The sequence below is a fragment of the Delphinus delphis genome, chromosome 4 (assembly GCF_949987515.2).
Source record: "Delphinus delphis chromosome 4, mDelDel1.2, whole genome shotgun sequence".
In the NCBI taxonomy this organism is placed as follows: Eukaryota; Metazoa; Chordata; class Mammalia; order Artiodactyla; family Delphinidae; genus Delphinus; species Delphinus delphis.
The window spans coordinates 113,148,912-113,162,167 of record NC_082686.1 but is presented as its reverse complement, the minus strand read 5'-3'; the positions used below and the strand labels follow the sequence as shown (position 1 = coordinate 113,162,167).

The 13,256-nt window shown below is 37.7% G+C and overlaps 1 protein-coding gene across 3 annotated transcripts in view; it reads right to left on the bottom strand.

The window, feature by feature from the left end:
• PPP2R3A (protein phosphatase 2 regulatory subunit B''alpha) overlaps positions 1-13,256 on the bottom strand; it is a 222,305-nt gene that overhangs the window by 199,402 nt on the left and 9,647 nt on the right. Inside the window, exon 1 of one of the 3 annotated variants that reach the window (XM_060011302.1) lies at positions 11,285-12,850. The exons of the other annotated variants lie outside the window; for them this stretch is intronic. The gene's annotated coding sequence lies outside the window, so the exon portion shown is untranslated. Of the gene's footprint in view, positions 1-11,284; positions 12,851-13,256 lie in introns of those variants that run through there. 3 annotated transcript variants of the gene reach the window in all.

Below are 13,256 nucleotides of genomic sequence, written 5' to 3'. Positions count from 1 at the left end.
TGTGGTATGTCAGACTGAGCTGACAGGTCCAAGTCTAGGGTCAGGGCAGCCACCAAGCCTGCCTCACCAACCTGTCATTCAGCCTCAAGTACCCTGAGGGATATGATGAGAACCCTGAGACACTCCCAAAGTTCTTCATTCAGTTGACATTCTGCATGTGGGACTAAGGGACCTCTGTGTTCCTGGAGATGAGGTCTAGCAAGGGTTTACTTGTTATTAATTACTTACTGTACAGACAGACAACCCAGTATAGCCTAGTATATACACAACCAGAGTACCTTATGGGGGCAATAGATCTTTTTACAGATACCTTGGTAGGTGTCTGTAAGGTCCCAAAAGTGGAATGGCCATCTGACATATTTGTAGGCCATACCCAGGATATAAACTCACTAAGGGCTAACAACCCTATCTCCAAAATCTCTCTCAATTTTGACCACTTCTCATTAGAATCCTGCTAGTCTTGGCCCAAATTATCCAGCTTTCTCTCCTGCACTATCATCATGGCCTTTTAACTGGTCTCTCTGCTTCCACTCGAGCCTCTCCATACTCCAGTCATTTTCCAAACAGCACAACTAGAGGAAAACAAACCAGAGTGAATCACTCTCCTATTTAAAATGCTCCAGTGCTTACCTACTCCATTTTGAACAAAATCTAAACTCCTCTACCATGGCCTAATATAGCTCCAGAATCTGCCTACCACTTCCCTCACCTCATCTTGTACTGCTCTTCCTTGGCCTTTGTTTTGGTTCCTCCAATAGACTCTTCTCCCTTGACCAAGGCCCTGTTTCATTACTCTCTACCCCATTACCCAGTTTACTGTCTGTATCAGCACTTATCAGTACCTGTAACTGTTTTATTTATTGTTTACACATTTACTGTATTTTCCCTGCAATAGAATGTAGGCTCCACAAAGGTAAGGATCCTGTTTGCTTGTTCATCACTGTATCCCAACACCAGTACAGTGCCTGGTATAAAGGAAGAACTTAATGAGGAAGGAAAGGGAAAAGGGAAGGAAGCAATTTGCTAATATACTGCCATTTCTGATTCTTTAGATGAGACTAGACTAGGAAAAAAGTCACCTTTTAAAACTAGTTTCAGGACAGACTGACTGACACCATCTAGGATGAAGAGGCCCTCTTGGACATTTCTGATAACTGCTTATCCTAACCTTCATTTTACTTAATGAGAAGGTTTAGCACATGCCTTGTACCTAAGACCAGTATCCCTGGCCCCTATCACAAATGCCCTAGCACTGAGAGGCAACATACAGAAGACGATCCACTAGAACTGCATGACTCCCTTCCAATACACACTGAGAAAGACTGCCTACCAAAGGAGGATTGATTATTTCTGTACTATGGCTAGGAAATTTCTTTTATACAAGTCTACTCATCAATATATCTCTGGTTCACCTGTAAGGGGGCTCTGTACTACCCTGATCTCCAAACTTAGCTGACACATGTCCAAATCCCTAGAGAATGTATTCCTGTATAGGCATTTGGTTACCAAAGCATCTGAGAACATTCTGTCAACCAGGTCTTAGTCCTTTAAGAAAAGTGACACATCCACACTGATAAATGGGGACCATTAAGAGCTTCTGCTGGTAGTATTATCACTCAGTACATCTACCCCTAGTGGTGTGCCTCCTTATGAATGCCCTTGCTACTACTCACCTGTGCTATGCATGAATGGCTCAAGACAAACCCAACCCCACCACTTTGGAGTGGGAGGACTAGGCCATTTGAATGTTGGCGGTTACCAAGCTAGGTGAGCTGGATGGAACTTAATGGAGCTCCCCAGTCTGATTTCTCATCTGCCTAAACAGACTTTTATCATGACTGTAGCTGGGAAACAGACTGCAGACCAAGGTATCTATCCATACCTTGACAGACATTACAGTACAGGTCTTAGGAAAAATTTTGGTTAAATTCCTAAAGTTTTAATCATTTACTTTATCTCATCTTCTAGGGCCCTCATTCCTGTTGGATGGGAATCAGCTGTAAAGATTATTGGGGAAACAAAGTTGCCTAAGGTTATAGAATGGACAGTGGGTGGTTCACTTTGTAAACTGACCTGATTTTTTTAATTGAAGTGTAGGTGATTTACAATGTTGTATTAGTTTCAAGTGATTCAGTTATACATACATATATATATATATATGTATATTCTTTTTCAGATGCTCTTCGTTTATAGGTTATTACAAAATACTGAGTACAGTTCTCTGTGCTATACAGTAGGTGCTTCTTGGTTATCTATTTTATATATAGTAGTGTGTATATGTTAATTCCAAACTCCTAATTTATCCCTCCCCCCACCTTTCTCCTTTGGTAACAGTAAGTTTTTCTTGTCTGGGGGTCTATTTCTGTTTTGTATATAAGTTCATTTGTATCATTTGTTTTTATTTATTTTCTTTCTTTTAAAAAATTTTTAAAATTTAACTATAATTGAGTTACAATGTTGTGTTAGTTTTAGGTGTACAGCAAAGTGATTCAGTTTTATATATATATTCATTTGTATCATTTTTCTTAGATTCCACGTATAAGTGCTATCACAGGATATTTGTCTTTCTCTGGCTTACTTCACTTAGGATAATCTCTAGATCCATCCATGTTGCTGCACATGGCATTATTTCATTCTTTTTTATGGCTGAGTAATATTCCATTGTATACATGTACATCTTCTTTACCCATTCCTCTGTTGAAGTGCATTTAGGTTGCTTCCATGTCTTGGCTATTGTAAATAGTGCTGCAATGAACACTGAGGCACGTGTATCTTTTTGAATTATAGTTTTCTCTGGATATATGCCCAGGAGTGCGATTGTCGGATCATATGGTAGCTCTATTTTTAGTTTTTTAAACAACCTCCATACTGTTCTCCATAGTGGCTGCACCAATTTACATTCCCACCAACAGTGCAGGAGGGTTCCTTTCTCTCCACACCCTCTCCAGCATTTATTATTTGTAGACTTTTTGATGATGGCCATTCTGACTGGTGTGAGGTGATACGTCGCAGTTTTGATTTGCATTTCTCTAATAATTAGCGATGTTGAGCATCTTTTCATGTGCCTTTTGGCCATCTGGATGTCTTCTTTGGAAAAACGTCTATTTAGATCTTCTGTCCATTTTTTGACTGGGTTGTTTGTTTGTTTTTTTGATATTGAGCTGTACAAGCTGTTTGTATATTTTAGAGATTAATCCCTTGTCAGTTGCATAGTTTGCAAATATTTCCTCCCATTCTGTAGGTTGTCTTTTTGTTTTGTTTATGGTTTCCTTTGTTATGCAAAAGCTTTTAAGTTTAATTAGGTCCCATTTGTTTTTTTGTTTGTTCATTTCGTTTTTATTCCCACTAATCCAGGAGATGGATCCAAAAAGATATTGTTGCAATTTATGTAAACTGACCTAAAGATTACATTTAGGAGACTATTACACTGTTGTCTTTTTTTTTGTGGGGGCGTACATATTTTATAATCTCCTCTTTTTTTTCAGAGCTCAGGGCACCAATCCATTCCTTCTTAAACAAGTCTTCTCTCCTATGTACTGAACAAGAGATATCCCTACTTCTTAGGGACCTGCCTTGTTCACAGGCAAGGCGGGACAACTTTATTGAGTCACAACTGTTTTCCAATCCCTGGTCAAGTTTAGTTGAGACACTGACTCAAGGTAAGCCAATCATGTTTTCTCTCCTAGGAACCTGGAATTGAAGCACTGGAACACTGTCAATTAGGTGAGAGCTCTGGGTCTTAAAGTCCTACAGAATTGATGGCTGAGACCACTGTTTTGGGGCATCCCACAATGAGCAACATGGCGGGAGAAGCTGGTGTCAAGAAAACAGAACACATATAACACAGAGAGAAAGAGAGAGAGGAGTATGTTCAGTTTCTAAAATTGCAGTGAACTGATGTGCTCCCTGTGTATTTTTCCTATAAATAAACTTTTTACAAATATATCTTTTTTTATGTTATTTTTTATTTTTTTGCGGTACGCGGGCCTCTCACTGTTGTGGGCTCTCCCGCCGCAGAGCACAGGCTCCGGACGCGCAGGCCCAGCGGCCATGGCTCACGGGCCCAGCCGCTCCGCGGCATGTGGGATCTTTCTGGACCGGGGCACGAACCCGTGTCCCCCGCATTGGCAGGCAGACTCTCAACCACTGCACCACCAGGGAAGCCCACAAATATATCTTTAAGTGGATATTTATTCCTTACAACCAATCATTTTCTATGACATGAAAACATACACCTTCATTGATATTCTCTCTCCATTTTTCTTTCAGCTCTTGCTTTCATAATACTCTACTGCATTCCCTCTTCTGGTCTTTCTTCATTTAATCTGTAACCAAAAAAACTTCACCATATGTAATGGATACGTAATGTGTTTTTTTGTTGTTGTTTTTTTTTTTAGCAGCCTAGAGTCTTTTGGACATTCTAATCTTTGATTATAATGGGGCAGTTGAGCAATACATGTGTCCATGTGCCTACTTTTAAGACCAAAGCAACAACATATATTGAAAGGGGGAAATCATTACCCTTCTGAAAGTGAGTGGCAATGTTGTGCTCTTCAGTTAAAGGGCCTCATCCCATGACACATCCTGTCCCTACATTCTGAGGATGGTATGTCTTTTCCAGGCTGGCCATTCTGGATCCAGGCCCAATCTGACATCAATCAGTACAATTTCAGTGATCAGGCCTACAATGCAGATCAGTGTTTCCCAACCTTTCTTGAATAATGAATGTTTTTAAAAAAATAATACTGTGAACCTCCTTAGGAATTTAAAAAATTATTTTAAAAAAATTTCTTATGACACAAGATAAAAGAGTTTTAAGTAAAAATATTTCATCTTAGTTCAGCATATTATTAAAGCTTTATTATAAAGCTCATGTGGCAAAGTCTTTAATTATACTGTTAATATTTAAGGACAAATTTTGACTTCTATTCACAGTAGATGAACTGTTTTATCATGGAAAGAAAATCACATGTTGTCAAATAAAATTGTCAAAAAGTTAAAAGATGGATTAACAACCAATATCCTGAGAAAACCATAGTTCGAAAAGGTACATGCACCCCAGTGTTCACTGCAGCACTATTTATAATAGTCAAGACATGGATGCAACCTAAATGTCCATCAACAGAGGAATGGATAAAGAAGATGTGGTACATATATACAATGGAATATTACTCCGCCATAAAAAAAGAATGAAATGCCATTTGCAGCAACATGGATGGACCTAGATATTATCATACTAAGTAAAGTAAGTCAGACAGAGAAAGACAAATATCCTATGATATTACTTACATGTGGAATCTGAAAGAAACATACAAATGAATTTATTTACAAAACAGAAACAGACTCACAGACTTCGAAAACAAACTTATGGTTACCAAAGGGGATAGGTGCAGGGAGGGATAAATTAGGAGTTTGGGATTAACATATACACACTACTATATATAAAATAGATAATCACCAAGGACCTACTGTATAGCACAGGGAACTCTACTCAATATTTTGTAATAACCTATATGGGAAAGAATCTAAAAAAGAATGGATGTATGTATAACGGAATCACTTTGCTGTATACCTGAAACTAAAAGAACACTGTAAATCAACTGTACTCTAATATAAAATTAAATTTAATAAATGGACTTGGCACCAAATGTATATTGAGATGTAGGCTGAAATTTAATCCACATTATAGCAGCCAAAACAAACAAACGTTAAAAACCTGATACTTGGAATTCTTCCATTTTGAGCTTATAAAAATCAAGTCTTATTTTGATAATTTGGAGGTTTAGTTTTTTGTTTGTTTGTTTTTTAAATAAATTCATTTATTTATTTATTTTTGGCTGAGTTGGGTCTTTGTTGCTGAGTGCGGGCTTTCTCTAGTTGTGGCGAGTGGGGTCTACTCTATGTTGCGGTGTGTGGGCTTCTCATTGCGGTGGCTTCTCTTGTTGCGGAACACGGGCTCTAGTCATGCGGGCTTCAGTAGTCGTGGTTCATGGGCTCTAGAGCGCAGGCTCAGTAGTTGTGGTGCCCGGGCTTAGTTGCTCCACAGCATGTGGGATCTTCCCGGACCAGGGCTCAAACCCGTGTCCCCTGCATTGGCAGGCAGATTCTTAACCACTGCACCACCAGGGAAGCCCTGGAGGTTTAGTTTAATCAAGGTAGAAGAAATGGTTTCATGCTGCTCTTTGAGAGAAGTTCTCAGCAAACATATACTTCAGATCTTTATCACCAATAAACAAAAAGCCAGTTGGACAGAATAACCCTGTATATTTTTTCTTTTTCATATTTTCAAGTGTTTAAATCTTTCCTTTTGAGAATCTGAAGTACCTAAACAGAATAAGATCAATGATAATAAAATAAACATCCAGCTATCTATAACACTAGTTGTATAGTAAGTTGAAAATGAATTCTTTTTAGAGCAAACCTCTTCCTTATTTCATACCACATGGAGTCTCTCAATTGACAATTCATTTTAGAAATGAAATCATCTGAATTTGATTAGACCCCTTCTATGTTTCATGATATTCAATACAGTATCTTTACCTTGCTATTTGTATTTGGTTAACCAACCTGAAATTATTTTCTCTAGAGTAGCTTTAAGAATAGGAAATAGCAAATGCCAATTATAAGCATGTATGAATACACATGACTTTAAACTAAGGCATGCCTGGCTAATGTTTTTATATTTAAAATGATTAAAAAAACCTTTTTATTTTGAGTTAATTATAGATTTCCAGAAGAACTGCAAAGAGAATACAGAGAATTCCCTTATACCCTTCACCCAGCTTCCTTTAATCATGTAGTTTTTTAAGTATTAGAAACATCTTGATATTTCATAAAAATTTTGATCAGATGAATGCAAATTACGTATTTCATAAAGAGCATCTTGAAATAGTTTTGCAGAACTATCATTTTTCATGCTCCTCATTAATCTATGATATCTTGACATGTGTTTCACACATGTTCCATCTTTAACCAACAATCCATTATGAGTACAAATTAAACTATACTTAAAACTAAGAACAACACTTAAAAACAGTATAATGGTCCTTCTTAAACTCTTCCAAACAGTAGAAGAGGAGGGAATACTTCCAAACTCATTTTATTTTAAAAAAATTTTTATTGGAGTATAGTTGATTTACAATGTTGTGTTAGTTTCAGGTGTACAGCAAAGTGAATTATTATAAATATACATATATCCACTCTTTTTTAGATTCTTTTCCCATATAGGCCATTACAGATTACTGAGTAGAGTTCCCTGTGCTATAGAGTAGGTCGTTATTACTTATCTATTTTATATATGGTACTGTGTATATGTCAGTCCCAATCTACCAATTTATCCCCCCCCCCCACTCCCTGGTAACCATAAGTTTGTTTTCTACATCTGTGACTCTACTTCTGTTTTGTAAATAAGTTTATTTGTACCCTATTTTTTTAGATTCCACATATAAGTGGTATCATATGATACTTGTCTTTCTCTGTCTGACTTGCTTCACTCATTATGACAACTCTACGTCCGTCTATGTTGCTGCAAATGGCATTATTTTGCTCGTTTTACAGCTCAGTAATATTCCACTGTATATATGTACCACATCTTCTTTACCCATTCCTCTGTTGATGGGCATTTAGGTTGCTTCCATGACCTGGCTATTGTAAACAGTGCTGCAATGAACACCGGGGTGGGGTGCATGTATCTTTTCGAATTATGGTTTTCTCTGGGTATATGCTCAGTAGTGGGATTGCTGGGTCATATGGTATTTCTAATTTTAGTTTTTTAAACAACCTCCATACTGTTCTCCAGAGTGGCTGTACCAATTTACATTCCCACCAACAGGGTAGGAGGGTTCTTTTCTCCACACCCTCTCCAGCATTTACTGTTTGTAGATTTTTTTGATGATGTCCATTCTGACCAGTGTAAGGTGATACCTCATTGTAGTTTTGATTTGCATTTCTCTAATGATTAGTGATGCTGAGCCTCATTTCATGTGCTTTTAGGCCATCTGTATGTCTTTGGAGAAATGTCTATTTAGATCTTCCACCCATGTTTTGATTGGGTTATTTCCTTTTTTTGATATTGAGCTGCATGAGCTGTTTGTATGTTTTGGAGATTAATCCCTTGTCAGTTGCATCATTTGCAAATATTTTCTCCCATTCTGAGGGTTGTCTTTTTGTTTTGTTTATGGTTTCCTTTGCTGTGCAAAAGCTTTTAAGTTTAATTAGATCCCATTTGTTTATTTTTGTTTTTATTTTCATTACTCTAGGAGGTGGATCAAAAAAGATCTTGCTGTCATTTATGTCAAAGAGTGTTCTGCCTATGTTTTCCTCTAAGAGTTTTATAGTGTCCAGCCTTACATTTAGGTCTTTAATCCATTTTGAGTTTATTTTTGTGTATGATGTTAGGGAGTGTTCTAATTTCATTCTTTTATATGTAGCTGTCCAGTTTTCCCAGCACCACTTGTTAAAGAGACTGTCTTTTCTCCATTGTATATTCTTGCCTCCTTTGTCATAGATTAGAAGACCATAGGTACGTGGGTCAAACCCTTTTTATGAGGCCAGCATTACCCTTAATTCAACCAGACAACAACATTATAAAAAAAGAAAATTACATGCCAATATCTTTGATGAACAAAGATGAGATGAAAATCCTTAACAAAATATTAGCAAATTGAAATCAACAATACAGTAAAAGAATAATATACCATGGTCAAGTGGAATCTATTCCAGGGATGCAAGGATGGTTCAATGCCCACAAATCAATCAATATGACACACTGCATTAACAAAATGAAGGATAAAAAGCATATGATCATCTCAATAAATGCAGAAAAAGCATTTGCCAAAAATCACAATCCATTCATGATAAAAACTCTCATCAAACTGGGAATAGAGGAAATATACCTCAACATAAGAGAGGCCATATATGACAAGCTCACAGCTAGCATGAGATTCAACAGTGAAAAGCTGAAAGCTTTTCCTCTAATATCGGGAACAAGACAAGGAGACCCACTCTTACCACATTTATTCAACATAGTATTTGAAGTCCTAGCCAGAGTATTCAGGAAGAAAAAGAAGTAAAGGAATTCAAATCAGAAAGGAAGAAATAGGGCTTCCCTGGTGGCACAGTGGTTGAGAGTCCACCTGCCGATGCAGGGGACATTGGTTCGTGCCCCGGTCCGGGAAGATCCCACATGCAGTGGAGCGGCTGGGCCCGTGAGCCATGGCCGCTGAGCCTGCGCGTCCGGAGCCTGTGCTCCGCAACGGGAGAGGCCACAACAGTGAGAGGCCCACGTACCAAAAAAAAAGAAAGGAAGAAATAAAACTATATTCACAAACGACACAGTATTACATATAGAAAACTCTAAAAACTCTACTAAAAAACTGTCAGGACTAATAAACAAATTCAGTAAACTTGTAGGATACAAAATCAATACACAAAAATCAGCTGCACTTCTATATGCTAATAATGAGCCATCAGAATGAGAAATTAAGAAAACAACAGCATTTACACTTGCATTAAAAAGAATAAAATACCTAGGAATAAAGGGTGCTCAACATCACTCATCATCAGAGGAATATAAATCAAAACCACAATGAGCTATCACTTCACACCTGTTAGAATGGCTATTATCAGGAAGACAACAAGTAATAAGCATTGGCCAGGATGTGGAGAAAGGGGAACCCTTGTGCAAGGTAAAGTAAATTGGTGCAGCCCCTATGGAAAACAATATGGAGGTTCCTCAAAAGATTAAAAATAGAACTACCATATGATCCAGCAATTCCACTTCTGGGTATGTATCTGAAAGAAATGAAAACACTAACTTGAAAAGGTATCTGCACTCCCATGTTCACTGAAGCTTTATAATAGCTAAGACATGGAAACAACCCAAGTTGCTTTTTAAATGGGAAAAACATTTAAATAACTGGTTTATTAATTTCCAAAAAGCAATTACTGATACAGAAACTATTATTGTCTTCAATTATATGAATTGATTCTAAGATCAATTTATAAGCTAATTCTAACATTTCACATGGAAGTGGAAATGTGAAAGAGCCAAGAGAACCTTGGCTGGGGGGCGGGGGCAACAAAGACAAAGTAGTAGCAATATTTTTTCCTTAAACTGAGCAGTGGATAACAAGTGTTCATTGTACTGCTATGCTTTACATCTTACATATGTTTTATAAATATTGTGCTGTAGATGTTTAATTTTTTTTTTTTTGGCGGTACGCGGGCCTCTCACTGTTGTGGCCTCTCCCATTGCGGAGCACAGGCTCCGGACACGCAGGCTCAGCGGCCATGGCTCACGGGCCCAGCCGCTCCGCGGCATGTGGGATCTTCCCGGACCGGGGCATGAACCCGTTGTCCCCTGCATCGGCAGATGGATTCTCAACCACTGCACCACCAGGGAAGCCTGATGTTTAATATTTTTAAAAAGAACAAAGAAAGAAGACCTTGCCTACCAAAAATCACAATTTATTATCAAGCTATAGTAATTAAAAGTGTGTTAATGTCACAGAAGCAAAGATCAATGGAACTAAATAGAGTCCTAAAACCAACCTATACATATATGAGAATCTATTAACTGATAATTTGACATGCCACTTATTAGAAAAATTATTATTCAAATGGATAGCCAACTGAACAAGAGTCCTCTTACACTATTCACAAAAATAAATTCCAGATGAATTAAAGATTTAAATTTTATATAAAAGTATAAGAAAATGTAAGATACTATGTTTATATCTTAAGGCAGGAAAGATATCCATTTAAAAGTTAGTTAAAAAAAAAGTTAGTAAAAAAAAAAAGTAAAGTCAAAAGCCATGAAAGCAAAGATAGGTAAATCTGACATCAAAATTAAAAACCATTACTAACAAAGGGAGAGGACTACAACAGATTGGAGGAAAATGTACCATTTTCATAAATAAAGAATGAGTATCTAGAAGCCAAAGAACTCCTATAAATAAATAAAAAGTATTCACTATCTGCATATAACAGGAAAAAACAAAAATAAGCGTGCTTAAACAAAACAGAAGTTAAATTTCTCTTATGCAAAAGAAGTTGAGGGCTGGTGCAGCAGCTTGACCAAATGCTCAGAGACCCAGACTTTCTGGCTCACTGAGCTACCACCATGGTCCTCATAGTCTAGGATGGCTGGTAGAGCTCCAGTCATTACATCTGTGTTCCAATATATAGAATGTGTGAAGGGATGAGGGAGTGCCTCCTCTCTTGAAGGAGCCTTCAGAAAGTCATATCAAACCCTTCTGCTTATGTATTGTTAGCTAAAACTTACCTAGTTATACTTAGCTCCAAGGAAGCCAAAGAATATAGTCTTCTGGATGGGCAGCAATGGACCTGGCTAAAAACTGGGGTTCCTATTACTAAAGATGAAGGAAGAATGGATCACAGGAGGTAACCAGCAGTCTTTGCTATGCAATCCGAATAGAAAAGAAAAAAAGAAATACAAATGGTCAAAAACTAGAAAAGATGGTCAACCACATGGAAATAAAAATTAAAACAAGGGGAGAGGAGTTTAAAAAACTTTTGAGAGAGGCAAAAATTTGCAAGTTGGTGAAGGCATGAGGATTTTTGTCCTCTGTTAATTTTTAACAAAGAGAATGTATTCTATATTCCTAGTGTAACTAAAAGGAATAAAAATATTTTATTTATTAAAAAACATAAACACATTACTGCTTTTAATTATATTACATATTATATAGTTAAATAATATTAGTATAGATACCTTGGGGACCAATTTGGCATTACCTATTAAAATTTTGATTATATGACTATATGACCCAGTAATTCCATCTTTCAGTTGTTTATACAATATAAACATTCACACATTTGCATAAGTACAAGGATGTTCATTGCAGTAATGTTTAAAAGAGGAAAAACTGGAAACAACCCAAGTGTTCATCATCAGGGGAATAGACCTACTTAATTTTTTTCATAGCACTATTACCACTATCTGAAATTACATTATTTATTTATCTACTTATTTGTCATCTAGGAAATTAGCTCATCTAGGAAAAGAGTAGAGGCAAGGAGAACATATTTATATAATACTTGTTTGGTTAAAAATTCATTAGAAATAATGCATTGTCTTTTAAAATAATGAATCAAAACAGACACCATTCCAGCCTTTAATAACATGATCCCGCCAGAAGGCCCTCATGAAGGCCTGCAGGTTTACAGACAAGCTGAGAAACAATGACCCAGATGAAACCTCTTAACCTGCTATCCAGAGAGACCGTCATTGGACATGATCTGTTGCCCTTTTCTTTAGAGTCTGAGGCATTTCACAGTAGAATCAACACACTCTCTTCATTATGTGGAACCCTTAACTGCCTTTAATACATGGATTTCAATACTGCTGCCAACACTGAGTGAACCTCCATTCACTGAGCAGGGCCTGCCATGGGAAAGAGGTACCAACTAGAATGCCAGGAGAATGCCAAGATTGCCAAGACGTACCATGCTGACAGAAGACAAAATGCTGACACCTGAGCCACAGTGCTCGGGGCTTGGCACTGGTAGGAGTGCTGTGTTCATCAGTACTCATAGCAGGAGCATTCCAGGGCTCCATTCTCAAGGCTGTGAAACAGGGACTATGCCTGTGATCACGAAATGGAAGGGCTCAGTGTGCCTTTGCTATGATTTCTAAGTCCTTAATGACATACCCATTCACAGACACTAATCTCTGCTTTTTATTTCTAACCTCACAGACAAGCAGTTTTCAAACTGCTTAAAACAAAACAAAACAAAACAAAACTGGAGGGACTCAGTTCAAAAGAAAGCTTAAAGATGAATAAACATATGGGGGCATGGGAGAGAAATAGCCTCAATGCTCAGTCTTGGGGGGATGGGAGGAACACCCAGATTATTGAGAGATCTGGGAAGAAGAGTTTGAAATGGAAGGGAGTGCTGGGGAAAATGAACTTTAACAAAGACCTGAGAGAATGAGCTTTGTAGATATTAGGGGAAAGCAAAGGTCCTGAGGCAGGGATGTAGCTGCTTTGTTGAAGGAAGAACAAGAACCATTTGTGACTGGGACAAAGTAAGCACAGGGGAGAGTTGTAGGAGATGAGGTCAGGGAAGTAAAAGGGGGGTTAGATTATATAGGGCCTTGTAGGTAAGTGTAAAGCCTCTGATCAGAGAACTTACTTTTAACAGGGTCCCTCTAGCTGCTAGGAGAGCAAGGACAGAAGCAGGGAAAAAGAGGCTATGACAGTAATCCAGGTGAGATACAATGGTGGTTTGGA